This window comes from Acanthaster planci, linkage group LG11 (assembly GCF_054643075.1).
Source record: "Acanthaster planci isolate LZ-2023a linkage group LG11, COTS_SCS, whole genome shotgun sequence".
Classification (NCBI taxonomy): Eukaryota; Metazoa; Echinodermata; class Asteroidea; order Valvatida; family Acanthasteridae; genus Acanthaster; species Acanthaster planci.
In genome coordinates, this window is record NC_141787.1 from 6,322,888 (window position 1) to 6,350,879 (window position 27,992).

Here is a 27,992-nt window from a genome sequence, read left to right on the forward strand (position 1 = left end):
GAAAATAAAAAGCAATTCACACAAGAAGCAACAAATTGTTGTCACTGATGCTAGTGAAACGGCAAAGTGTTTAATACACTGTATGACTTTATTATTTCAAAGGCAGGCAAATTTGTTCCTTTCTGTAAAACTAATTGCATTGAAGCGTGAGAGTTTTATCTTAGTGGATCAGTCTTCCAACTTTTTCAGTTTATGCCACATGGGAAATGCTCAAGATCAAAATTGGCTTTACTCTTCATCAATACATGGCTTAATTAGCCTAACAAGATGGTTTCTTTTCTTGTACGGAGGGAGCTTGTGCACAAACCCCATGAGTGTTTTCTAAGTAAAGACTTAGATTTTCCTTAGTCAATTTTACTGTTCCTGACACGCGTTTGCTTTCTTACAGTTAATGAGTCACTGTCCAGAATAATTAATGGCGTCCGCCTGTGGAACTCTTCTGAAGAAAAGAATTTAACAAGGTGTTTCACAGAACGGATCTTGGATTGCAAGAACGAATGAATCTGCTCGGAATTCTAGTCATTCAAAGGCAACAATAAATTTGTCTCATAGCGAAAAATGCTGGTTCTTTTTAGGGATTTTTTCTTCCAATCAGATTTTCAGTGTTTCGTTAACCCTAGATCCGTGGCATAACCTAATATTACTTGACGAAATCTTATTTTCCAGTCATATTTTAACCTCGACACGTTTTTCAAGAGCCTTTTTGCCAACTACATTCGATACTAAATTCCAAAACAAGGTATATTGTCTGTTCAGAATACTAACTTAAATTCCCATGCTGGTAAGAGGTTACTCTGTTAAGTATCCGATACAATGCACTTCAGGTTCCAGAAAACGGCTATTAGGGCCTCAGTTTGTATACATAAAATAAGCTCGGTTACGTCAATTACGGGAATAGACCACAATCAAATTCATTTTGTGTTAAGGCGCTGAGCGAGTAAAGTTACAGCACTACTCGTGTTCGTGTTCCACAAATTAATTGCCACTTGATAACGCCCGGTCACATTTTTGCTTTAACTTCGACAAATGGAGTAAAAAAGAAAGTAAACGGACCAGGCCTACATTCATTGAGGAAGATGGCTTAAAAGGCTGCAAAATGCGTTTTCACATTTGATACTTACAATCATTACACCTCTCTCGTTGAGACTGTTGGAAGTGACACGTTTTGGATGCTCTCACGGGAGATGTTTCGTGACACAAGGTCAGAGCAGCAAATGACGAAACGTTGCAAGCTTCCTCGGCGAGGCAAACGTCGATCTAGAAATGCGCATTTACCGGTTACCACGTGCAGGCAAAAGAATTTCAAAATTTGCATAAATGCCTGCCCTACAAAACACATTCTACTCGTATGTCGCATGATGCCTTTGCAAATCACAACTGGACCAAATGCGGCGATCGGACGCAACAAATAATTGGAACAGCGTCAAAGAAAATCGTGCGTAAAAATACTATTCATTCATTCATTCTTAAGTTCGTCTAGGGGAACGTTGAGAGAACGTATCAAAGACTGAACAGCGTGAAGTATGCGCGTTCTTTTATTGCCGAAGTTGGGGCTTTAAATCAAACAAGCCTTTTTGTTAGTTCTTTTAATTCAATTTGAATTCTCCGCACCAAAGACGCTGCTGCTATTACTCTTGATTCGGGGCAAGCTTTTATTAGTTACATAAGAGACCCCTTGCACAAATACACTGTTTTCAATGGACAAGAAGGGCACAAATTTAAGGACTCTACATTTCAGAGACAGAGGTCTCTACGCAAAAGCTTGCCCCGAATCACGAGGTGTAGCACAGTATCTTAAGTCTAGGGAATTTGAATTATGTTGATGTGCAATCAGATGACTCACTGTACCAGATTTTAGTCAAATTAAACTCTTAAACGATCTTTGTCGAACTCCTTGGTATTTTTTTTAATGCATCCAGTCGCAGATAAACGTTTATATGTGATCTAAATATATATACAGGGGATTTTGCCTACAGTGGAATTATCCTACCGGAAAAGTGAACATAGTAAACCTCTCTACTAAACTAAGTTCTTCAAGATCCTGATTGAAACACTCCAAGAGAAAAATCAAAAAACTGCGTGAACGTTTTGGAAAAGTAAAAGAACTGATTATTTTGTACACAAGAGCGAATAACAATTAAAAACAAAAACTGCGAAACTGCAAAACAAAACAAAACAAACAGGAAATAGGCAAATTCAAATAAATCAAATTAAAAATCAACAAACAGCATACACATCTGACAGAGACTACAGTTACAATACCTTTTATTGACATTCTTCCCGAAATATGTTGCTGGTGTGGGTCAAGGGCAAGTCAATGAAATAAAAAAGAACAAGACAGAAAATAAGACAACTATTTTAGCCTTATTATTGACCTACCAAAGGTGAGGGTGGAGGCAAAAGAGGCATTTTATTGATTGAGAGAAAAACATTGGGGGTCCGTTTTATTTTCCTTCCTTCTAATAGTATATTTTAGAAAGGGCCATTAAACATTGCGTGACAAAAAATTAAAATTTTATGGGTCCACCCTTCCCCCACAAAATAAAGGTTTCTTAACCTTTAGTTAGTTACACGTACTTCTAATTAAACTGTGTGCTGCTTAAAATAAAAGCTAAACAAAGGATAAGGAAAGACCCATCACCAGTTAGTTTAAAAATCATTAGCCAGATTATGTGTAAAAATAAATAAACTCCAGTACTACAAGGCATTAGTACATCAAATGTATGATGCCAAACACTGTATGGTTGCATCTGAAAGAATACTGCTAGTTTAGAAGTTTCCTGTTGATGCCTGACTTGCATCTCTGCCATTATGGATGATTAAGCAATGTTGTTTAACAGATTGATACGTAAAACCATCCTTTTCTCTAATTGGGCTGATGGTTCTCTGAGCTTTCTACACGTTCTGGCACTGGATTTGTGAATAAAATTAACAAGCTGTCTTTGGAATGAACTACTTATTCAGAAAAAGGGATAATGATTCACCTCTTCATTCAGCAACACCTTCAACATGTCTATGTTCCCTATTTACAATAAATTTTACAGCAGTGGTGCAGTTTTTGGACTGCTTGTCACACCACTGCTGGGTTGTTATACAAGACCTTGATTTTTATTTAGAATACAGAATCACAACACAACAACATCATGATGTTCATATACATAAATAAAGGGAAATAATCACTGGGTATAAGACCAGATGACCAAGGAGGCCATTCCACAGCATCATTGAGGGAAAATCACTCTGCCTTCTTCGGACTGCGATAAGACAATGACCTGCGGCACTGTCCTGTGACCAGCACAGACATCTCAAGACATCATGGCCCAGTTGTACAAGTTGCTTGCACTTAAGCACATAAGGGAAGATTTTATGTGCTTTTGATGGCAATACACTTAACCCCACACACTGGAAAAAGGTGTTTAACTTTTGTTATGACAGGCTAATAGCTTTTATTTATCTGTGATTATAGAGATCAATTGAGAGCTCATAAACTAAGCTTTCCCATGCAACCATACTTGAAATGGTCAGCTTCAGAAGTTCAGCGTACCAATCCATTACCAATCAATCACCAATCCATTTTGTATTGCTATTTTTTTCATTTTTGATACACCTTAAAGATATAATTTTAGACATAAATAAAACTGACCAACGCACAAATTTCTAATTAAAAAAAGTTTATGACAAAGATCCAGCTTCTTATTTCCTTCATGAATATGCCACACTCAAATATCACGCACAAATAAGCATTGGGAAAATGTGGAAGCAATGAAGGGCTCTATGGCACAAGCACAGGGAACACACACCTGCAAAGGTTGGTGCATGGAGTTTGATGCAAGGGATGCCTGCAATTTCATCGAAGGCTTTCATAGCTACAATGTGCAGCACGTTGGTAAACGTTCCTGGTTTTGCCACATTTTCACCAATATCACTGATACTGCAATATTTTCAGCAATTTTCCAACCCACACTCTTGCTTTTTTATGCATGAACATTTGTGTAAGAAACCAATTATGATGAAACATTCGACTGCTAGAGGTTGATCTCAATTTTGTGACAGATTCCTTGGCTCTGACTCACGAGTAGCCACACTGGCAGCAAATCGTCCCTGCCGCTTAGAGGTAACTTTGTTGCCATCAAAGATTATACAGCTCCAAACTGGTACTTCATAAAATACACAATTTCTCATGTGAATGGAGTAGAAAAATTCATCCGTCAGACATCAGATTTTTAAGTGTGAGGTATCCAGTTTATCCCTAGAATTGCTGTGAATGTGTTGTTCCTTTTTTCTGAATTTGGCTCAAGAGAAATCTTTCAAAAGGGAAAGAATGTCAGAAATTTCACTGCCCACAATAATTCATCATTTTGTTTCCATTCACGGGTCCAGACGATAATTGTTATAAGGGAAAGGAAGGCTCCAACTTCATAAGTCTGGCTTCAACCCCCCCCCCAAAAAATATGGAAACACAATGCTAATGTGTGTACAGAACCAGATGGCAGCAAGGCTATGAGTGATAGGCAGCATATTGTAGTGACCTGCTATTCTGCACAAAGGCAAGAGCAAGATAGATGTCAATATACAATATCCTCAGGATAATGACATGCTTTACCCAGTGATACTTGCGTGGGTTATGCACTGATGATGGAGTTAGGAAGGAGGTTTCAATCCGTGTAGAAAACATGCTGGACCCGTGTAATTTGGAGACAAGGGTGCACTTTCAAGAGACATAATATCCATGCAGTTTGAAGCAATTTCACCACATAGGACCCGTGTTTTCAGTGCTTGTGTGAAAGGACCTTTCATCGTTTTTTAAAAGAGATGAAGGAAGGTAGAATGTGAACAAACTTGCAAGACTCAAGCAATGGCGAGCACCCCATATCAGCACCCTCTACATCGGAAGCACCATCACACTGATTAGACTGCTGGGTTGCATTCCCAGGGCAGGCTTCAGGTAACCTGACAATTCCCAAAGATTACTGTTGTATCAACCTAGAAAAACACAAGTGAAAAGAAGCAAATGTCAGATGCTAGGAAAGTAATCAAACAGGGTCACTTCTGTGATTGTTTACTGCAGTGTGTCAATGGCAAGAACGAAAGCCATAACCACTCAGAATTTGATGCCGACACACGCTAAGACGTAACCTTTTCATACAAGATTTTCTCAGTCCAAACACTGCGCGGTATCTTTGATAAGTGACAGTAGATTGCCTTTGATAAACCTTTGACAAAAATATGTAAGATTTGCTCCAATTTTCTTAATGACTCAAAGACTGTGGCTTATGATTCATAGCATCAGGTCCTTTTATTTTCCTTTCATACAAAATAATACTGACTGCTTTGAATGGTGTAGTATAACTAGCTTTCTCCAGGTGATCCATGGAATGGAATGATTTTCCTGAAGCAAAGCCGAGGAAAACTAGAAAACTCCATGGATCACCAACAGAGACTAGTTTATAACACCTCTCCCACAGATTCTCTTTAAATGTAATTGGTAACTGATTTACTTGATAAAAACACAAATAAAAACTATATCTATTTGAAAAAACATGTAGTTGAAAATCAACCAACACTTTTCCAAACTACTTCTTTGCAAAATAGCTGAACCAAACTCTTGTTGTGCAAGGTCTTTGCAATGCACGTAATAAGCAGTGTGCACCTCGGTATGCATTTGCACAAAATGCCACTGGCAATGAATACAGTTCTTTGGTAACTGCGGGTATAGTACCTCAGTTGAAACAGGTAGAGTTCTTTTGGACGGGAAATGCCAGATAGCACTAAAGTGAAATCCACGTGACTGGTTCTTGGCCAATCAAGATAGAGAATCTGTGGAGGGTTTTGTCCAACCTTCTGATGGCATCCATCATAGCAAGCATTACCCCTTTTTCTTTGCTCAAGTTAGTTCAATATCTGTGCTGTGTTTGCCCAACCCACTTCAGATCAAGGATGGCACGTATTCAGTACAACCTATAGAAAAAAGGGTAAAGCATATCTATCAATGGCACTACTCAGTTCAATTTACAGCAGAACTACGTTTCAATGTCAGAAGAATTCTTGGCCCTTTAAAATAGTACATGATCATAACTTGTTAGCAAGTAAACTTGATACATGGAATTGAGCCAAAAAGAACATGAGACGGTTACATTATCTCACAAAATTTTGAACACTGAAATATTTTTAGGGTGAACAAAAAAATTGTCTTTGAATACAAAATAGTTTTAAAAGGAATTCATATACAGTCACATTGATATTTTGTAAATTCACAATGCAAAGTACTTTGAAAAGGCTGACTTAAAAATAGACTGACAGCAAATTCAGAAGTACATGTAAAGTCTAAAAATTTTTCAATAAATAAACAATGAAACTCACAATAAAAACAACAGATCTTCATACCAGGAGTAACAGGCAGAGGTGGTGTCTTGACAACATTCTTGACAACTGCGCATACATCTGGAACCAGCCCATCTCCCATAATAAAAAAATAATGTAGTATTCTGGAAAAGGGATTGGTTTCCAATAATAATAAAAATTTCAGTATTCTAATTTATCCTTTGACATCCAACAACTTCCCCTGCAGAAAATCTGCACAATATGGAACACCATTGCTGAGCCCAAGGACTTGTCTTTAGTGTTCTGTGACGTCCATAATTATGTGGACACTGAGTTTTGATTGTTACTGGATTTAAATACTCAAGAAAGCCTCTCTGAGTGTGCCAAAGGCAGGCTCTTTACTACTGAATAAAACACAGGTAATACTTGTGACTTTTCGGGTGCTCGATTTTAAGTGAAAAGTGGAATTAACCAATCTATACAGTAAAAGTAAATCACCTAGTTCCCAAAACCTCTCACAAACCCAGTACAACTGTGGTCTATCCAAGCATTATTTGATATGATTCACTTGGACTTCAAGCATTATCTTTACCATACCCGTGTAACTGATGATCAGTTCTTTCAAGGAGCTGCCCTGGAAGAGACAGTGCAATCACTCACCCATGGAGTCCATGGCACACTGTGAAAGGTACTTTTGTGGGTGAGTTTCTGTCCAAAAAAAACCAATTCAAATAAGCTTCTTGTCGTGGATTGCATGTCACAGACCAAATAAAAGCACAGGTGCAATGAACCTGAATAATCTTCCAACCACTTTTTACAGCCCATGACAATTAAATATTAAGAGACAAAAAGTTACACAAGTTACCAAACTGTGCATATATATGTTCTAGTGTTTTTTTTTAGAAATTTTATGAAAAGCCGTTGCAAAATTCATAGTCAACCATTACAAAGTTATTTTTGTGTGTTAACCATTTCTTAAGTTTGATCCTTACATGTAAACTTGTTTCTCTGAATTTCAGAATCCGTGTCCACATATGTAATTTTAATTATAATTACAATTATATGATTCCTGTCACAAATTTTGACTTTTGAAAAAAAACAAGACACAGCAGCCTGGATGTACTTTTAATATACAGCTAAAGTAGTTGTTGACTTAGAGTCATTTGAATAATACAGAGCAGCGTCATGATAACGAACACAATATACAATACAATATGTAACAACATTCACGCCAAATTCCCTGAAGCAATTACCAGTTACCCACAAATCCATTCCCCATTTAAAGGGGGAGCAACCTGCCTCACAATCTTTTCTGAATGAGGAATTGGGGCAAACATTTCCAATGAAGAGATCAAGTTAAAAGAAGTAACACTGAAATACATGTATGTGGATTTTCTTCAAGGCATTTCTTCCATATCTCACCTTCAGGGTAGTTTTCAGTGGAAGTCAAACCCCGAAATAAAAAAGGTTTGCAAGTTTTCCTTCAGTCATCTCTCAAAAATGCCGTATGGTCATGGTAGTATCCCTTTCTAACATGAAGCTTTAATAGATGTGTCGGGAACCATCAATTGAAAGGAAACAAAACTATGTAATGAAGATTTCTGTAAGTTTAGTGGCAAATATTAATCTCCTGGCATGTGTACTTTCCACTTTAATTTTTTTACAAGGTAAAAATCTTTACCTCTCTAGTGATAACCAGCAAGAGTTTCCACATCAGCATTTCCCATATTGCCTCCAGGTACTCAGTGGCTGGTCTACACAGCCACCCATTCACACATTACACATGTGCCTATGAATGATGCAGATCATGCCGGGTGCTGACAGTGGTTTCTCTGAAAGTAAAATTGTCCTTAGGTTTCAAGTCATTACCATCAGTCCTTTAGATGTTTCTTTTAAGTAAAGCAAAGTTTCCATGTTCAGTAAATGTACACAGAAAATTCAGGAGCCAAGAGGTACATGTTTGTTCAATATACCCAACTGTTATAGCAGTGTTGATTACGCATGTACCAACGCTGAATTGTAGGATATTTCTTCCTGCGATCTTGTATTTTTCAACACTCTGGGACACAACCAAGAAGCAATATTTGCTACCAAAAGAGGCCAACAACAGTGGCTAAATTCAAGTTCAACATACACTGTACCTCCACACACTTCTCAGACTTTGTGTGCAGGCACAGATAAAACATCAGCCAGAGTTGGTGAGACAGGGCAACTGCTGTGGCTTATCCCATCAGATACATGTATGTCTACATATACAGATAGCTTGATCCTATTTTCATATGTCCTCTTACGTGAAGAGATTCAAGACAGTCTGTGTACTTGCACATCCAATCATTTACCGGACAATCTGTAATGCCATTACCCAAGACTTCAGGACATACAAGCAGAAGACATAGCCATTGACAACTTTACCTGATGTAGGTCGTTCTGATGCAGCCATCAGATGCAGGAGAAACTCAAGTTCTTATTTATGAGGCATGTTCCAGCATTCTGTCAGGGTTGTGCTGCACATAAACATGCTGTGGTGAGGGAACACAAGACAATGTGCATTAAGCACACATTAAATAAACTGTATGAAACATCAGTCTGAAAATATAATCTAGTTCATGCCGGAAGTGACGGGAGTGTGGAACCGGCTTAGACTATATGTATACCCATATGACCCCTCATATTTTTGTTGTAAACCTCCAATGAATATTCATTCAGTCTAAGATCTTTCAAGATGCTGTAGTTAAACTACATGTACAGAGGTTCATCCGTTCACGGAACGGAATGACCCGCTTTTTCATTGCTTTTTATCCTTGCATATCAATTTTCATTTGACAGCTCCCTTTCGAGCTATCTACCAAATTTCAAACCAATTGCTTATGTATTTCAATAGACATAAGGCTCTAAGGTACCTTTAATGTTACATGACTTGTCACCTGATGACGTCATTATCACAGCAGTTCAATTTCTCTTGAAAACACTTCCCTTTCTCTCTACAAAGTTTCATTCCAATGAGACGTGTGCTTAAGGAGACTCATGTACAGGACTCTATAATAATAATGAGTAATTGACATTTATAAAGCACAGAATCCATTAAGCTGCTCCCAGGCGCTGTACATCAAAATATAAATAAATAAATAAAACCTACATGTAAAATCGTTAATATGAAACAAAAAATGCTTGTTTAAAAAGGTGCGTCTTCAGCCCGGTCTTAAAACTCTCCAAATTCCTAGACTCTCTAAGATGAACTTCAAGCTAGTTCCAGAGATGGGGACCAGCCACAGAAAACATCCTCTCACCAGCAGAAGACTGCCTAGTTTTTGGAAGAGTAAGCCTAGATGAGTCCAGCACGGAACGAGTGAATCGACAAGCAAATCACTTAAATAACTTGGAGCACTGTGGAGGAGACATTAGTAAAGATCAGGAGACATACTTACCCAAAAATTACCCAATATTTTACTGGCAACCAATGTAATCGCATCAGCGCAGGAATAATGTGGTCAAATTTCTTGCCATTAGTGGTGTCAAAGCTTGACAGGGGCTGCCAAGACAACAGGCCAAAAAAGAATTTTCAACAAGTTCAGTTTCTGTCCTTTCCTCTATAGCGAATACAAGTAGACAGTGCCATAATTCAAGGTACATGTACACACATGTTCCTTGTATTTCTCCTTGAAGCACGGTTACAATTTTGAGTTTTGAACAATTCAAGAAATAAAAACTGACTTTAGACATTGTTATTCTGACATGAAACAAACCTGAAACTAGCAAATATGAAATTTGATTTGACATTCACAGTCATACATGTACACAGGTATTTAGAGTCAGCATTTGAAAAGTGGTAAATATAAAGTTGAAAAATAGTAGAATATTTTCAAAATTAAAAATATCTTCATTTGGCTTCCCTTTAATCAGATATAAGTACATGCACATGGTGTAAATTGGAATGCAGTGAGTATGCAACAAACATCGCTGTGCACATTTATGCATGCATGTATTACAGTGACATACGTGTAAAACTTTCCTGAGACAAGAAAAAATGGCCTCATGGAAACTCACCCCTTTACTGCCTTAATGAATTTCCTGCTCCATCAGTCAAACGTTCATCAGTACACCCCGTCAACCTGAATGGTGTCCTTTTGTGACCACCAGATGAGTGACAAAGTGGAATGGCTGGGCATGGTCTATCTGCTGGCTCTCTCCCAAGACAGCACAATGGTGTCAGTAGACCAGCATAGATGCGTTCTCATTGTACATGCAGTCCTGATGAAAAGCAACAAAAGAAGAACAACTTTAATCAACTGATTGTGGATGATTTACACACACATGTACATGTACCCTGTATTCAACCAAAAAGCTAATACACTGGTATCTCCTTACTTCTCCAGAAACATAACATTTCAGTCAGGAATTTTATAAAAGGAAAAACCAGTTATTTCCAAATATAGAACTTCATCAAAGTCACCAAAATAAAACACCCATTTATAATGAATATACATGTATTATACACCAAAGAAAGTAAAAATGTTCGTTTAAGTGACTGGGTAGGAATTAGAGCATATTTGTTTTCTTCAAGAATGAAGGGTAGAATGTATAGCTGTGGAATGGGCGGAGGAATGTGTACTGGAATTTTTAGTGGTACAAGAAGCATACCCTTGCAGGCGGCACTTCATGTTGGCAGGGATGTGATTGGAGGATTGTGAAAAAACTGAAACTGTGAGCACAAAGCGCGAAGCCATTACGGTATTGGGTTTAAAGTTTAAAAGTTTAAAGTTTAGATGCTCAGAGATGCATTCTAATTAAGTCTCTTTCGGGGATGTTTTAAGCAAAAATATTTTGTAATTACTGCCCCTTATGAAGTTATTTTGTATTGTAATTTTAGCAACCGTGGACAAATCAAGCATTTTTATTTCTAATTTCATTTCGTTTAAGGATCTCAGTCCACTGGTAAGAAAATGTGAACTTTTTAAAGTTGTTTTGCACATAAGTTCCACTAAAACAAAACAGGAGAAGCCTGCAGCCAATGGATCATGCATGTGTTGCCATCGTTCTCATGTGTGAGTAGTCAAATCATGTGCGTACGGTTTCCACAGCGGTGTACGTACATGTATGTACGACGCTGGGCTCGATACGATCGCTGGGTTTCATATTTTACTCACATATAATGCATGCAAAATACCATTTGGGCTAGGGGTCTTGGAAAAAGCACATAAACACAGACCCCTTTGATTATATATCTATATTTAACTCATTTAAGTAAAAAGAGTAATTCCCCAGCACCAGTTATCAAGGTGTTAACATCTATATCTTGGGCACAAAAAATGGCTGGAATTGATGATCCAACAGTCTTTTCACTCGTACAGTTTACTCTAGAAGGCCTTAACAATGGCTCTCTTAACCAATTGCACAGAAAAGGCCAGTACCTGCATCAGTTCTGAAGGAATCCATAGATTCTTACTTGTATAATGCAAACAAAGTAGCACATCTTATGACCTTGAGATCAGTTACAATGTGTCTTTTGGCATACACTTTTTTTTTACGATTTTGTGAACTTGCTCATATCAAGATTTCTCATGTTTCTGTGGTGGTCAAACTTTGTCAAGTCTAGGGTTCTCTCAGGTTTCCATACCGCGCACTTTCTCACAAACCCTGAGTGTTCCTACTACATGTAGTTCAACATAGCCCCGACATAATATTTAAATTGTTGCATTTTCTGTGTAAAGTGGCCCCAGCGCTTGTTCATTGTCATAATCATAAATTAACCATATCCTCATCAACATTAATCTGCTACAATGGGTTCTAGTCCATTAGTTCATACCAGACATATATAAACGTATTCTTGTACGCTACGCTTACGTGACACACTTCGCCATGGCATATGTATGTGACAATCTGCCTCTCTCTAGCAGGAGTTTGTTCTGTCAGAATGTAAGTTCACATTTGTCCTAAACGTTTTGGAACTTTTATCATTCATTTATCGTTATGCACAGTTCTGGCCTGTTCGCATTGACAGATTTGTTGTAGTATGTGTGGGCCAAGTGTGGGCTCCAAGTCAGTTCAAAAATTCATCATTTGAACTGATTTTATTTGTCGCATTGTCATGAAAGTTTTGTGGAAAGTTTGGCAATGTGACTTGTACACATGCATGAAGCATAACGACTGTTTCATGTTTGGACTCAATGACTATTACATATACTGAATTGTTTCATTGTCTGGTAATTACACAGCTGAACTCTGTAGAGAGAGCAGGTTGCACAGGGCCCTTTTATCCTTTAGCCTATCCTTTAATTATCCTTTTATCCTTTAATTATCCCTTTGCCAACTGGCTCTGCCATATCTTATGACTTGCCTTTTTATTCTCGCAATTATCACACTCACAGCATAAGCTTTTTTTCATTACTGGTCAATCATTCCATATCACTGTCAACTCCATTTATTGCTATCCGCAATTGTGTAAATTTTCTCAATCTCAATAATGGGACAGTCCTAAATTTCTCATCTTGATTTAAACTTGATAATAAGCCACACTCGTACTCAAGTGTAAGGGAAGTTATCTTTGAGGCTTTAGCCCTGTTTGTAACAAATACACTGTATTAGGAGTTTTGGCTTGCATTGCCTCCAATCCAGGTAAGCAAATGCCGCTGCCCAAGTGGAAGTGCCAGACAGATTGTTTAAAAGGCACGGAGTTGGAGTCAGAGTTGGTAAGGGATGGGTATGTTGAGGATCCTTTGGAAAATTTGTTATTGATCTCTAAAGCTGTTCGTTTGTAAGGGTAATTCTTTTGCAAGAGGGAAGAGCTGTCTGGGGTACAGCTATATTGCATGGAGCAGACCTATGTTTCTCATCCTTACATCAGGGTGAGTTTTTCGTAGCTGGTGAGTGGCGGTGCCACTCAATGCAAAGACAAGGAAGTAATCTGTTAAATGTATTGCCAAAGTACCAGTATACATGTATAATGGTTTTAATTTCAAAACCTGTTATTCTTATGCATGCTACAGATGGCAACTGGACATATCAATTTCACATGCCATGATAAAAAGTCACTTCTTTTTGAGAAAGTTTGCTGGAAATGTAAGGACAGGCTCTCTGACCTTCAGTTTACACACATGTAGATGTTTATATTTCACTTACCAGAGCTCATCTGCATGTTTTCTTTAAAGGCCTGATCAATGCAACAGACCAGACCAAAAAAACATTGTCCAAGCAGTGTCTGTTCCCTGCTTAGATATATTAAGTACATGTAGCTTTTGTAAACAGGTCAGAACTGAATTTGAATCTGGAGGGTCACTGAGCTTGTCACAGTTTGCAAGCAAACCACTACTTTTTCAAGAAGTGAAATCCATGAATGCTAAAAAGCAGGGTTGGCTACTTATTCGATTCAAATAATAGTGAAAATTTTAAACACCTTTTTTAAATTTAAATCAGATTTTTTTTTACTTACAAATTTTGGTATGCCTCAACATTTTCAGAAATACTACCCACACACCCTGAAAAACCCATCAACAAGGAGCTTTCAGGTTTCTATACCAATTACCTGATAACAATAATTCAGTATTTAGAAATTTCCAGAAAACAATTCTCAAAAATTAGTAATGATATCCACCTTTGACAAAAAACACTGCTGCATATGAAGTCACCCTGAGGGAAATTGCCGTTATGTACTTTACCATTAAACTTTTCTCAGGGAAAGTGCTATTAGTACAAGTCATAGCATGGCAAATCCCCAGCAGTAAGTTCAAATTTTCTGGGAATCCCAGGATCAGCAATGACAGTACCCGGTATCTTAGTACAATACTTTTAAAGACAACCCATGTCCGGCAGAAACAAAAATAATCCCATTGGGTGCCACTTTGAAAAATCAGCATCAAAAAAACAGTGAGAGATGTACATTGTTAAACCTTTGGACATGAGTTGCAGGGATTGGTGAAGTGAATCCTTCTGGGATATGACGTACATGTATGGTCTCACCACAATCAGACATCATCACTGGATGCTCCAGAGTGCACGGCAAATGTTTAATCTGTCACCCATTCACAACCTTTCCTCTACTTTGTGATCCTTTTGGCAAGATATCTCAAAATCAAGAGGTATTAATAATATCAACGTTCTCATTTTCAAGGCCCATTTAGGACCAAATTCAGCTCAAAATGGCAGATGAAATGGAATCAGACACCTGGTGGAACCAACCGATATTCCATATTAACCTCTGAATAATTATTATCAACACTAGACAGATTAATCAGTCAAGCTCAGCATGAATCACAATCTCAAACTAAAAGCCGTAAATGACCAAAACACATCATACAGTGATGTCTACATGGACTCAGACCTCCACAAAACTCCCAACCTATGTACATGTATGTCACTTTTTACCCAGAGCCAAAAAACCAAGAAGCAACCTACCCGTACAATAGTCATCATCAATTCCCCAGATGTCAAACTTGCTAAAGTTAATCTGATCAGAAGAAGCCAAAGCTGTGAATAGTCTTATTGGTAATTTTGTGAGAAGCATGTTCAAGAATGACCAAGGGGGTATTACTGCTAGATGCCATACTCCAGCCCAGCTAGACGCCATGTGGCAACATGACCAATGGACCTCAACTACCAAATTTGCTAAATCAAAAAACCCGAAGCAAGGCAGCTGTCACTGGAATCCCAATGGAATACCAGAAGCCTGCAAGAAACTGAGAGTTTGGAGGTTAAACGCCTGCTGCGCAGAACATACAGCCAACTAGAAAAAAGTCTCTGTCTGCCTAATCTTCAGTACACCCACCCTACGGTACCCGGCACATTCCAACTGGGATATGAAAACGTTTGAGTAAGCCCATCATTTCACCTGTAATATGAAGCTTCAACTGCCAAATGTGGGGAACAACACTCAAAGTGCATTGGCTCACTGTGGATACAGTATCATACAATGTATATGCTTAATATAATCACAAACCACAACACCTGCAAAGCAACAAAAGGATGCCACTACCAAAACTGAAGATAGGACAGCTGCGCAAATGGACCTCCGACACCAGTGCCTCTGCAGTGAGCTACACATCTTGGAACTACTTACTTCACCAGAGTAATGCAAATCTGACATACTATCAATGATACATGACTAGAGAACAGCTGCAAAAATCTGTAATTCATCACCTCCAAACTAGGCCTGAGGAATCTATACAACATAAACAAACGTGGGATAGCTTCGCAGTCACCAACTGGGGCAAGGAAAACAGAATATGGCAAAATCACACCAAATGAAGATGGGAACACAAGCAACTACATGTATGTACATGTAGTTTACCTAGCAAAATGCAAGTCATTCCCCTAAGGCAATCCAAACACATCATCATCAATATTATCTCATTATCACAGGTTGAATTATTTTACAATGGAATGCACAATCTCTCATAGCCCACTAAAAAGAATGCAACAAAGCTATAGATCCATTCTTGGCCCACAAAACCAGATATTATTTACATCCAAGAAATGTGGTTAAAAGATGATAAAAAAATGTTAGATTACCTGATTGTGATGTCTATTGACATGATAGAAAAAATACTAACAAGAAAAGTGGTGGTGGGTGTGCTTTCATGACAAAGTACCCAGTGTGGTGTTGCCGTCAAGTACAAAACAGGTTCCGGCACTTCTGTGGAATTCCAAATCAGATCATTGAATTTACATGTACCAGCAAGCTTTACATTGTTGGCTGTGATTTCAACAGTCATAACCTGCTGTGTGGCAACTCTAAACTTGATCACAATGGATAAATTATTGATGACATCAATAACAATTTGATTTGTGTCAATACTGGAGAAGGCACCAGGGTTAACACATCACACAGTTCCCTCACTCCAGCTTCCCCTTGCATAGCCTCCAACAAGAAATTGGATCGTGCTAAACGGATTGTGAGGAAATGACCACTGCCCAACCACTAAATACTTATTGGCATCCGTCAGTCTCGAAAAACAATGGAGCTGCACCTGAGGCTATGTTCAGACACTGTGTTAGTGAAAACAGTAAAAGTTAAAATGGTCATTCACCACAGATGGTGGTCGTAAAATTAAAACCCACCACGCCTTTGGAACCATTTTAATTTGGCAGCTTTAACCAAAAACAGTTTAGCTCCTTTTCTGGGGGTCATGAAGAACTTCCACTCATTTAAATTAATCCCACTTAAGTTTGTTTACATACACACATAGCCGGCATGTGCTTGAAGCAGGTTTGGACTGGTTGCCGATATACTTACTGTAAAAACATGCTGATTGTCACCCAGGTACCAGCGTTTGTGTTATGTTTGCAACATGATGCTCTATCAGGAGACACTTGTTCATATATCATTGCGATGCAACAAATGATGGTTGCCCTAGAAAGATGCCCATCAGCAGTCCACAGCCTTACAGACATATTACCAGTCTTAGGCATTCTTAGAAAGCAAATACAGCAAATGTATCACTCTTTTTCCTGATTACAGCGGCAGTTCTGGCAATATACATGTACCATGGAGAGGCAGACGGGAGCAACCGCTTTTTTCCATGTTGTAATGGCAGTTTTGTAGAATGATAGCATTGCACGGGTCATTCAGCATGCGGTTACATTGTATACATCATTGTTTATAACAAAAGCGCACCAAAGAAAAGCTGTTACGTAACTCCAGGTCAATGCGCTGGCTACAACCGGATGCGTTTCAGCTAAAACCATTTTGGTTCAATGCTAACCCCTCCCTCCGAGGTGGTTTAAATCCCTATTTCAACTCTGAAATAAAACTGATTTGGTGCAACTTGGAAAGCGTCCAGACATCGTTTCAATGCAAAAGTTACACCAAACCAGGTGTACCGTAACTACCATTTTAAGTGAATTTAAAACGTCTGAATGTAGCCTGAGTTGGTCAATCAGTGGTTGACTTGAAGTACATGTACCTGCTGTGGCTGAACTGGCCAATCCTCAAAAGGCAGGCTCTGTTGCCAGTGCTGCAAGTGAAGCCTGTGCCAGGGTTCATAGGGGCTACCAGCTTGCTGGTGTCTGTGTCTCCTCTTGTCCTTCCACCTGGCCTCTCTCTGTTGCTCACCAGCCAGGGTTACTGGTCTGACAGCCTGCTTCCAGCTGGTCTCTCTCTGTTGCTCGCCAGCCAAGGTTACTGCTCTGACAGCCTGCTTCCAGCTGGTCTCCCTCTGTTGCTCGCCACCCAGGGTTACTGCTCTGACAGCCTGCTTCCAGCTGGTTTCTCTCTTTTTCTCTTTCTTGTTAGGCACATGGTCCTGTCCAGGTTATATCAAGTATCGGCATTACACCGAGTGGGGCAGTGTCATTTGTGTCGGATCTTTATACAGGTCAAGTCATAAACTTTCCAAATTCATGTAGTACACTTTACCTAAAGTTAATCACTACTGTATACACATGATAAAATTAATATAATGCAATGGGGTGCAGGTGTTCAGGCATTTGTAAACAATTCATTTTAATCTGTCCACAACAAGCTAATACTTGTAGTGATCTGCCCAGTTTGAAATGTGCTGATGGTGTCTGTTTGTAAAATGTAATCCTTGGCCAATAAATTTCAGTGTAGCCTTTATATGTAACTTCATGTCTCGTAACTTCAACCCTGATGATACATTGTGCAACAGCATAAGGAGAAAAAATTTCTTTCAGGCATTGTGTCTCATGTTATGGCATTTCTGACGTAGAAATGTAGGTGACATGTATATGTAAGACCCTCACTTCATTGGTGGTAGTGTTTGATTTCTTTACTTCCAGGATCAATTTCAGACAAGGAACTCACTTCTGCATCTGACCTCCCAGACAAATTGGAACCTGGTGATGGAGTAATGGCAGATAAGGGATTTGACATCCAGGATGGCAGATAAGGGATTTGACATCCAGGATGTACTAGCACCAAGAGGGGCTATACTGAATATTCCCCCTTTCACGTAGGGAGGTTGACAATGTCTGTAGAAAATGTTGTGAAAACAAGAAACATTGCATCACTGCGCATCCATGTGGAGAGATGCACGGGAAGGATTAAGAACTACCACATCTTTGACAGACCAATTCCTGTATGTATGAGTGGAATAGCAAACCAAATATTTTTTGCCAGTGCATTGCTTACAAATTTCCATCCACCTTTGCTGTAATTAAGTTCGTCACATGGGCACTTCTCTTCCTTTGAAGTTGTACAAAATATGTGTAAATCACTTGTTGAGCTTTTAGAGTGAAGTAGATAAAAAAGTATAATTGTGTATTCAGAGGTGTGGGAAAAATCGCAAGGGTCAGTACTCAACTTTGCTAGAAACCAAAACTTTTAAATACTTTCCTAATTCAAATCAGTTTTAACAGAAGCCAACCCTGTACATGTATGTCTTTCAGTGTTACAGCAACACTGCGTAAAAAATGAAAATGAAACCCACACAAACAATTCAGTACTAAATCCCAACCCTTATGAAGTTAAGCAATTTCATAAAAGGTAGACGGCATGTGACTACCCAGAGCACTGACGAATTGATGAGCTCAAAGCCATTTATAACTAGACCTATAGGCAAAACACTTGAACTCTGCATAAGAAACAGAGTTTGACTGATGGTTCTTGCCCAAAGTTATTTCTGAAGGAATTTCACATGATTAATGCTGTGCAAACGTGAATGTAATATTCACCTGAAACATAAAAATAATGGTCATCAAACACCAAAGATCTCAATTGCTAGTTTTCATTTTATTGAAGACAATTTTCAAGCACATTTGTTATTCTCACTTTCAGCATACACATGTATTACATGTTTGTATTTGTATCTCAACTGCACTTTTCTGAGCTACAAAATGAATTAAACTTTATCTGTATTTAAGGCAGGTGGCAATAAATACTGTGTTGATAATAAATACTGTTATTGAAGATAACATCTGACAAATTACTGTCAATATCATAAGACAGGCATTTTGTTTTTGTTTCTGTATAGAATATGTAGGCGTGTGTTGAAACTAACATGTCTGACATATACTATGATTACATTTAAAGTCTTATAGGAATTTCCTTTCTACACAACACCTGCATGTTCATCTGCTATTTCATTAAATGGTCAACTAATCAATAAATTACAGTCAAAACAATTTTCTTCAATGTTGTTGCACCACACAGTCTGGGGAAAGATGTCATATTACTACATCTGCAGGAAAATGGCAATAAATATGATTTATAAATATAAGCATTCTTTGGGAATTTGACATAAAATTTGAACTTAATTTGAACCTAAGGTGGTCTGGCAAATCCAAGAACTTTATGTAACTGCAGGGAAACAATTATTTCCATGTACCATGTAAATCTAACAAAATACCTACTCTTCACTTCTTTTGCTTGTGTTTCTAGAATTTTCATAATGAAAAAGTTCTGGAAACAGGGGAAGCCAAGTTAATGCACCTTGTCAGAATCTCTGGCGCAACATATCCTATGTAAAATTCCTTCAGTTTAGGAAAGATGATGTTTTCCCACGCTTGTTGGTCAAACCAGATGCGCTCAACAGGAATATCTTTTCCCTTAGGTGTTTCTACGAACATGATAAAATCACACCATTCTCTCTTTGTTACTGCAAGCTGGCATTGTACTTGGTAATAATACACATGCTGATGGTTAAGCTTTAACTTCCCTGGTGAGTCTCTCTAAAGTGGAAAGGATGAACCACGTTGAATTACAAGGTCTGCCACTGTTAAATTTTATAATGGACACTTGATTTTAGTGTTTCCTTTATGAGGTTGACTTAAAGGATCTGAAACAATTCTGTCTATACTGGCACCTAGCCATGAGCTTTCTGGCATGACAGAAAATCCTGTTCCCTTCAAGCAAATGTCTGGGTGACCATTCATTTCATGTACTCTATGTAGGCATCAGCAGCCCTTCGTTCACACTCTATCCCGTGTTTACAAGCCTTTAGAACAATTTTCCGATTGTCATATCCTATAATTCTTCTCAGAAGATTATCAGGTGAAGTTGTTTTTCTCCTATTGATAATGGCACCAGCCACAGATGCTGTAACTTTCTCCTGTCTATGTTTATGCCAGTTTTCATTGACTGACTGACCCCTGGTAGACATTTCAATTTGTTCAACTTCTTCAGTTGTCACTTTCTGTGCCTGCTCATACTTACGACACCTATCCTTAAACTCTTCATCAACTGACAGTTCTTCAGGTGGTTTTGGCATCTCTTGTTGCTTCCAATAATTATGCTTTGAATGAATCTGTTGATTGTTGAGCACTTCCTGCACCAGTTGAATTAGGAGCTACTGATTTTCTTTGGGATTGAATTGGATTTCTAGTTGATTCAGATGCAGTACACATGTAGTCGTGATCAAATGAAATGGCAGATAAAGATGGAGCAAATGGCAAGACATGGAGACATGCACTGGATTTGCCTTTTGATTTCAACTCTTCAAGCTTACTGCATAATTGGTATACTTTTTTGCGATTGTTTCTCTGAAAGTGATATGGTCTGGGGTCAGATTGCCTGATATTTGGTTTTCTCTTCTTTGGCTTGGTGGGGTTGTATTTCTCAAACACTGCATCACTGATTGTGAAATTATCAACTTTTTGTTTTCTACAGGGCAAGTGCCACTGTTGAGGACAGGATGTACGTGATATAGAGGGTTCTGAAACATAGAGGTCAGTACGACCTGAAGTTCTGGTATCTGAGCATACACTGTACATACAAAAATACTGCCACATGGCAGCAAATGCCACCCAATCCTGCAGGGCACGTACAATACGTTGAGTGTAAATGGTGAAATGATCCTGCAGGGCATGTACAATATGTTGAGTGTATATGGTGAGATGATTGCCACACTGATACATAACTTGTGTATGTTTTTTTATTTTTTCATTGTTGGAAGAACAGTTGCTTTTAGATGGATAAATGGTGATACTGCAAACATAGGGTGATACATAATATCTTTAACATGCCCAGAACAATAAAGCCTATACCCCTTTCCAAACTGCTGGTCACATCCTTTTGCCTTCTCTTTCAAATGTGGCTAGTTCACAAGAAAAAGCCACATTGCTCCAAAAGACACAGCACCTGCAACCTGCAATCCAAGCAAAGTGAATTACCTAGCATTGCTTCATTTGTTTAGTTAATTAATAGTTCACTCAAACAAATTTTTGCCAAACCTATTATTTTTTTTCCATGATTTTGTTTCATCCAAAGGAATGAGGAATTAGCAATATATGTATGTTACACAAATTCACATTTGATCTCTGCTACATTTGTAATCATGTTCTAAAGATCTGAATTAGTTTACATGATTATTCAAATGCTGAATTGGGGTTTCCTAATTTTGGAAAGTGCAAGCGCAATTGGGATAAGTCGCGAGTCCAGCCTTCTTTAGGAGGTTGATGGAAGCCTGTAGGGGTACATGTAACAGCAGAAACTGTCTTCCCTCTCTCCCTGTCCACAGCATGCTGGGTGTTTTCTGGATCAATCAACAGCGTCTCTGACAGACCTCCACTGATATAATCACTGACTCTGCAATAACAAAATGAACCAAAGCTAAAAATAACTCATCTTATTCTAATGCTCTTCTTCCACATACATGTACATGTACCGGTATGCTGTAATTGTTAACTGGAGGAAAAATTCCAGATTGGGTCATTTCAATTTTTCTGATTCCAAACCCCCATGTTTATCATGAGGCGTCTTTATAGGCATACATGTACCCACATAACACTCATAGGCACTGGCCTCGTGCATGGTCAAAGCAACATACCCTACTACAATTTATTAGTAAAGAACAATACAAGAGAGGCAATTTGTGGGCTTCAAGAGCAGTCTCATGGTTTCCAATAGAGGTAGGTTTCCTCTTTAAAATGCTGAAAGGTGCTACTGGAAAATGCTACATTGCACTTGGAATGAACATACTTCTAGAACTGAACCAATGGTACAGTTGACTCTCATAAACACCATTGCTATAACAAAATACTGTTACAAAGAAAAGATTTTGATAATCCCACTTTCTTGAATCTTATATGTTCTTTGTTTTTCTACTCTTTATAACAAAGTCCTGGCTATAACAAAGTAATTTGTAGTAGTTACTACAGCTTTGTCATAAGGAGAGTCGACTGTACATATCGCGTCATTATTGGTGTCACTTAAAATTATAATGGCTCAACAAAGATATCCAACATCTTTCAAAAGTTCAGTAGTCTTCATTATGTCCCCACAGAAGTCATTTCAGAAAGGTTATTTCACTCTTTCCCATTAGCATGATTAATGGTTTAGATATCAGTATCAGTTACCTGTACAAGATATCAGACCCCCCAAAAAATAATTTACAGTATTTGCTATGAAAAGACTCATGTTACTTACCTCTGTACAAGTTCTGATTTAACTCCGGAAGTTGAAGCGCCTCTTCTGCATGCCAACCATCTCTTTAGCTGCAACACTGTTGCTGACAAAGGGTCTGTTTCAAGCTTTGCACCTGGAATATCATCCTCCGTTAAAGATGATGCCACGATTGTGTTACACTTTGACACCATTCTGTACGTACCCAGTGGGCACACGACGCGTGAAAGACGTCTTTTTGTGGTCGTTATGTGGTCGTGTGTCGTAAAGTGGTCGTGACAAAAAAACGACGTCTTAAAGACGTCTTTTATCCTCGGTTAGAAACATTGCTTCAGCAACCATGACCACAAAAAAACATGACGTCTTTAAGACGTCGTTTTGCAGTCGTTATCAAATCATCGGTACCACACATACAGTGAAAGGAGAAAACGACGTCTTAACGACGTCTTTTTTTCCTCTCTGTTTGAATTGTTTTCTTCAACAAGCAATACATGAAACACACGACGTCTTTACGACGTCATTTTACAGTCGTTATCAAATCGTCAACATACAACAGAAAAAGATTTAGATAACTTTATGAAGATTTTGCACGGTGACTTTTGGTTTGTCTCGGATTTTGCCGGTTCTCACTCGGTTTCACCGCGGAAGGTCCGACAGAGCAATGGCATACAGTGTATTGCAAAATCCCGCCTGCGGCCGCAAGTGACTGTTCTGTTTGACTGTTCTCATCTATTCGTGAAGAGGGATGTGTGGGATAGCAATAGTGCGAATGTCCTTACAGGGAAATTTTAACACTAGAGGAATTGCGAGTGTGGTTTAGTACACCTGCTTGTGATTTATTATTATTTGCAGTGGAACTGACCCTCAACCCCCTCGTCTGATTTAAAATAACACGACATTAAAATATCCCTACATTTAGAATGGATGAGGCTATTTTCTTTCATTGCCTGCTTGCTCGCAAGCAACGACTGGCTTCGAGCGTGTGCACCGCCCTACTATAGTGGCTCTGGCTTAGTCTTAGCTGGTTCCAGCCTTCCGAGGAGACTCTGAGCATGCCGACTGGAACCAGCGATGGCAAAGACTGAGGTCATGTCCAAAAGTCAAAACGGGCTTCCAGAACTACGGTTAGGTCTATTGACTTTGGCGTCTACACGTATTTCAAATGGAATAAAGATCTTCAGGTCAGGGAACCAGACTACTTCATAATTTTGAATTAAGAGAGCTCGAGTACATGTACATGTACAAGTATCGCTGCAAGCAGCTTGCCCGTTTAAAGAAGAGAAAGACAGGTTAGGCCCTTCCTTAAAAGGTAAGTGCTTATAAACTGTAATTCTGTTACGTATGGGCATTGTTGGTGAAGCAGAGGTCAGGCTTAAACGCAATAATTTTAATCCTCAACAGTCAACCGGGTTGGCCACGGTTGTTTCCTACCTCCATGGGTGGACCACAGACAGTGTTTATTCGTAGTCGTACGTAGACTCGCAGTCGTAGTGCAGTAAGGAGCATCTGGGCTTGCCACAGTGCCCATACTTCAGCGTCATCAAATATGGCAAATACTAACAGTGTCAATAAGTCTAATTTACCCTTTTAAGATTAAATGTTATACCATTGTATTGGTGAGACTAAACTGTGAAAATGTAATGGCAGTACATTTATGTGATGCAATGTACAATATTGGCCACTCGATGTAGACATGCTCGAGACAGTTGGTGGCAGAAAAATTCTTTTTCATTCTCAATCACAATGAACATATATGCGCACTTCAGCTCAGACGTGGTGTAAACAATGGTAGAGGACTGGTTTATTTACTGCCACCAAAGTCCTTAAAGTTTTTACAAAAATAAATTGTCTTATTTGTCTAACATTTGCAGGAAGTGTTGCATCACGCGGCACAACAGTGTCTGCAGTAAGACAACGAATAGCGAAGTACTTAAAGCTTAGTATTCCTACCAGAGACAAACCAAGAGCCCTGAGTAATTCAGCAGGCATGCCCACCGGATAACTGTGCGACCAGTCTAGTGCATCAGATGACCTGTTTCCTGGCTGTTTCATATATTTCGGTGATATTTAACTAATGAGCATAAAGCCTATTTTTGTATTGGTCTTATTTGAAACTTTAAACCTTTTGTTGTTCGAGTAAAATATGAACATTGTTTCTTCAGGTTTATTTCCTCAGGTTGAAGCAATGAAGGCTGTTTAAAGTACGGTTATAACAAAATTACACGTCTGATCGGTTTTTTTTGGGGGGGGGCATGGGTAAAATTGTTTGCAGGATTAAAACACGTACAGTAATTTAAATTGTAACTGACGAGATCATCCTGTTCCAGGATAGTCTGTTTTCTAAAAATTTGACAAACCACTGCATGAGACAAAATGTTGTCCAAAAAGTGTTCAATATTTCCATTTTTTTAAATTCTAAGCCAACTCGATTTGAATTGTCTTATTAGTACAAGCATACATCTTTTCACCAACTGATGTCTGTTTTTCTACCTCTCATAAATGCCATTACATGTACATCTAAAACGTATTTTACTAAGTCTTGCCTGGTTGGAAATGTTTTGTTCTGCCAAATATTCAGTTACATGGCTTATACTACATGTACATGTACTGTGTGCTTAATGTTTCCCATTCTTGCCTTGTCCGTAAAAGTAAAACCTTTTAACTGCTTTTATCCAGGAAGTGTAAACACAAGTGTACCTTGTTTCATCGTCACTTTGATCGTGCTGGGTGCAATTTTAATGGTCCGTCCAAAGCCATTGAATTTACCAGAAATATTATTGGTACATAATATTTGTGTAGACCATCATTTTCAGCAAAGTGTGCTAACAGGTTATTATAATATGAAGAATCAGAGTTAAATAAAAAAAATTGTTTAGTTGTAAACAGTCGCTTCAGTCAAAATTTATTTTATAGCCAGGCAGCGTGTTAAGGCATGTGAACTTCTTTTTATCATAAAAAAGTAAAAAAAAAATGACTCGTTCAATGCAGATGTCTTTTTTCCTTGATATTTGATGGATAAAAGACGTCTTAATGCTGACGTCTTTTACTGCTCAATATGCTGACGTCTTTTATTAGTCGCAATGTTGACGTCTTTTATTAGTCGCAATGTTGACGTCTTTTATCAGTCTCAATGTTGACGTCTTTTATTAGTCTCAATGTTGACGTCTTTTATTAGTCTCGATGTTGACGTCTTTTGTTAGTCGCGATGTTGACGTCTTTTACTCGTCATAACGCTGACGTCTTTTTCTAGTCGGACAACTGACGTCGTTTACTTGTCAGGATGCTGACGTCTTTTGGCTTTGCATATACGACTCAAAAAAGACATAAATAAGACGTCAATATTAGACGTCTTTAAGACGTCATAACGACGTCTCGTGCCCACTGGGTACTGTAAGTAGGGAGATGAAAACTACATTTAGAAATTTGAGTTGTTATAATCTAAAAAAAAGTCAGTTACTCCCAAGGCCAACAGCAACACGCCCTTTATTGCACTTTTTGAAAAATTTAATAAATTTTCAAATATTTGTGAGAGGAATAATCACCCTTAATTGTCTTTTTAAGGGCACAAATCATTCTAGGCTGAAAATAATGTGATTGGTCAATGCAGGATGAATGAGCTACAAGTCATGATTGTGATTGGGCAATAGTATTCACGATCTAAGTCAAGGCATGGTCTATGACCAGAGTGTATTGTTGAAGGGATTCCCTGAATTTTTCTTTTCTGCAATGCTATGCATGTACTTCAAGGTTTGTGAATACATGTATCTTCATCTCTAATCTATAATGCAACACTGTGAGAAGAGGAAGACTTGAACTGGAGTATGAAATAATATGGTAACAGATTGTTTTGCAGGTACATGTACACTAAACCCATAGGATTGTGCATAAAATGTACATGTATTGCTTGCTTGTCATCCAAACCCATAATGCATTGCGAAACAACAAAAAGGTTTATTATAGGTAGGGGAATGACTAAATGAGCGAGAGCACTGTTTATTTGGAAACTCGTTTTTCTTAAATAGTCTTTTTGCATGCAGTTCCATTTCAAATTTTTTGAAATTTGAAGTAAAGCCTGCATTTGATTCATTGAAATAAGGCACAAATAAGAACAAAGATTTTACAAAAACACAAATGTTAAAGTTTCACTTAAAGTCCACACTCATTTTTGGGTACAAAATAATCACAGTTTGCTCTGCATTACACGTGTACAAAACACATCTCAAAACATCCCCACTTCAAACAGATTTTTCTTTGCTTTGCAGAGACAGAATCCAAATTTATATCAAAATATTTCTTACAACATCCTCTTCAAGATGTCATCAGTAGAGTGATGTAGGCCCTATAATAGGGAAGCTAATATTCAAATATTTATTAATCTATGTTGCAGAGTGGTACTAGGCCTAAGCCTAGGATGGTTTCTACAAAAAGCCTAGCCTAGCCGTGCACATGGTGCATCTTACAAAGAAGGGAGGGACTGCAAAAATAACCAGGACTTCTCTGGGTAGGCCTGGGCTATATTCTGAAGTGTCTCATGAAGTTGTTGCATTAGGCCTACATGTATATCTTACCAAACTATTTAGAGATACTCACCAAAGCTTCATGCACAAAATACTACAAATGGAGTCATCCAGGTTTTAGCGAACGAGGCCAGTTCCCCCTGGGGATAGTGCCACGGCTAGCCAGCTGTGTGTAGTCGAGGTCGCACAAAAACTTTCCTACATGTACATGTACATGTATCTTTGACAACATAACCCCCGGAAGTGAAAACTTTGGTTTTCAACTGCGCCCCCAGCAATACGGCTCATTGGGGCACAACACAAAGCAAAAGGCGACGGACGACGGCAGATATGGAATTCCATACGATGGACCTTTGCACCGACAAGGAAAAGTACATGTACCATAGGTCTACATAGGCCTACATGTACATGTACGTACACCGTGTCAAAAAGTGGTTTTCAACGTACCTGCATCAGTTGACCATCTTTTGAGTTGTTTTTGTGGGAAAATGGTACCACAGGATGTCCCATGCTTCACCAATGACGTCCTTTTTGTGCTGAAAATCAAAGACAAGTTTCACAAAACGTGAGAATTAAAACTTCGAACGCAGCATAATCATCGCGGGCTGGACGACTAACATATGTACAGTGTACAGCGCCCTCAATTGGAAAGGGCCAGTAGCGCCAACAATTTGGATCAGACTACTTGAGCTTCAAGCTCGTCCGTGCATTGGTCCAAGTGACTGCACACGATGTACATGGAGCAGTGACTTGGAGGTCAAGTAGTACGCGTACGAGAACCGCGCTCTCGTCTACGTCGCGTCAACTTTGTGATTGTGCACGTTACAAGAGGGAGAGGCTCCTGCCCCATCTCCTCCTCAGGA

The 27,992-nt window shown here is 38.6% G+C and overlaps 3 long non-coding RNA genes across 7 annotated transcripts; 1 reads left to right on the forward strand and 2 right to left on the reverse strand.

Moving 5' to 3' along the window:
* Nucleotides 1–2,248: 2,248 nt before the first annotated feature.
* Nucleotides 2,249–27,828, reverse strand: LOC110988128 (uncharacterized). 5 transcript variants are annotated; one of them, XR_015427217.1, is made up of 10 exons: nt 27,577–27,828; nt 10,366–10,569; nt 9,747–9,850; nt 9,222–9,357; nt 8,734–8,840; nt 8,003–8,153; nt 6,982–7,029; nt 6,385–6,485; nt 5,871–5,958; nt 2,249–4,983 (listed from the first exon to the last, which is right to left on the reverse strand). It is a non-coding gene; the product is annotated as an uncharacterized LOC110988128 (long non-coding RNA). The 5 variants fall into 5 exon arrangements; XR_015427218.1 differs by having other exon boundaries at nt 6,361–6,485; nt 6,919–7,029; XR_015427219.1 differs by lacking the exon at nt 9,747–9,850 and having other exon boundaries at nt 6,361–6,485; nt 6,919–7,029.
* LOC147797279 (uncharacterized) lies at nt 18,985–22,811 on the reverse strand. The gene is made up of 2 exons (XR_015427204.1): nt 22,637–22,811; nt 18,985–21,796 (listed from the first exon to the last, which is right to left on the reverse strand). It is a non-coding gene; the product is annotated as an uncharacterized LOC147797279 (long non-coding RNA).
* On the forward strand, nt 23,321–25,495 carry LOC147797280 (uncharacterized). Its single transcript, XR_015427203.1, has 2 exons — nt 23,321–23,921; nt 24,484–25,495. It is a non-coding gene; the product is annotated as an uncharacterized LOC147797280 (long non-coding RNA).
* Nucleotides 27,829–27,992: the final 164 nt, after the last annotated feature.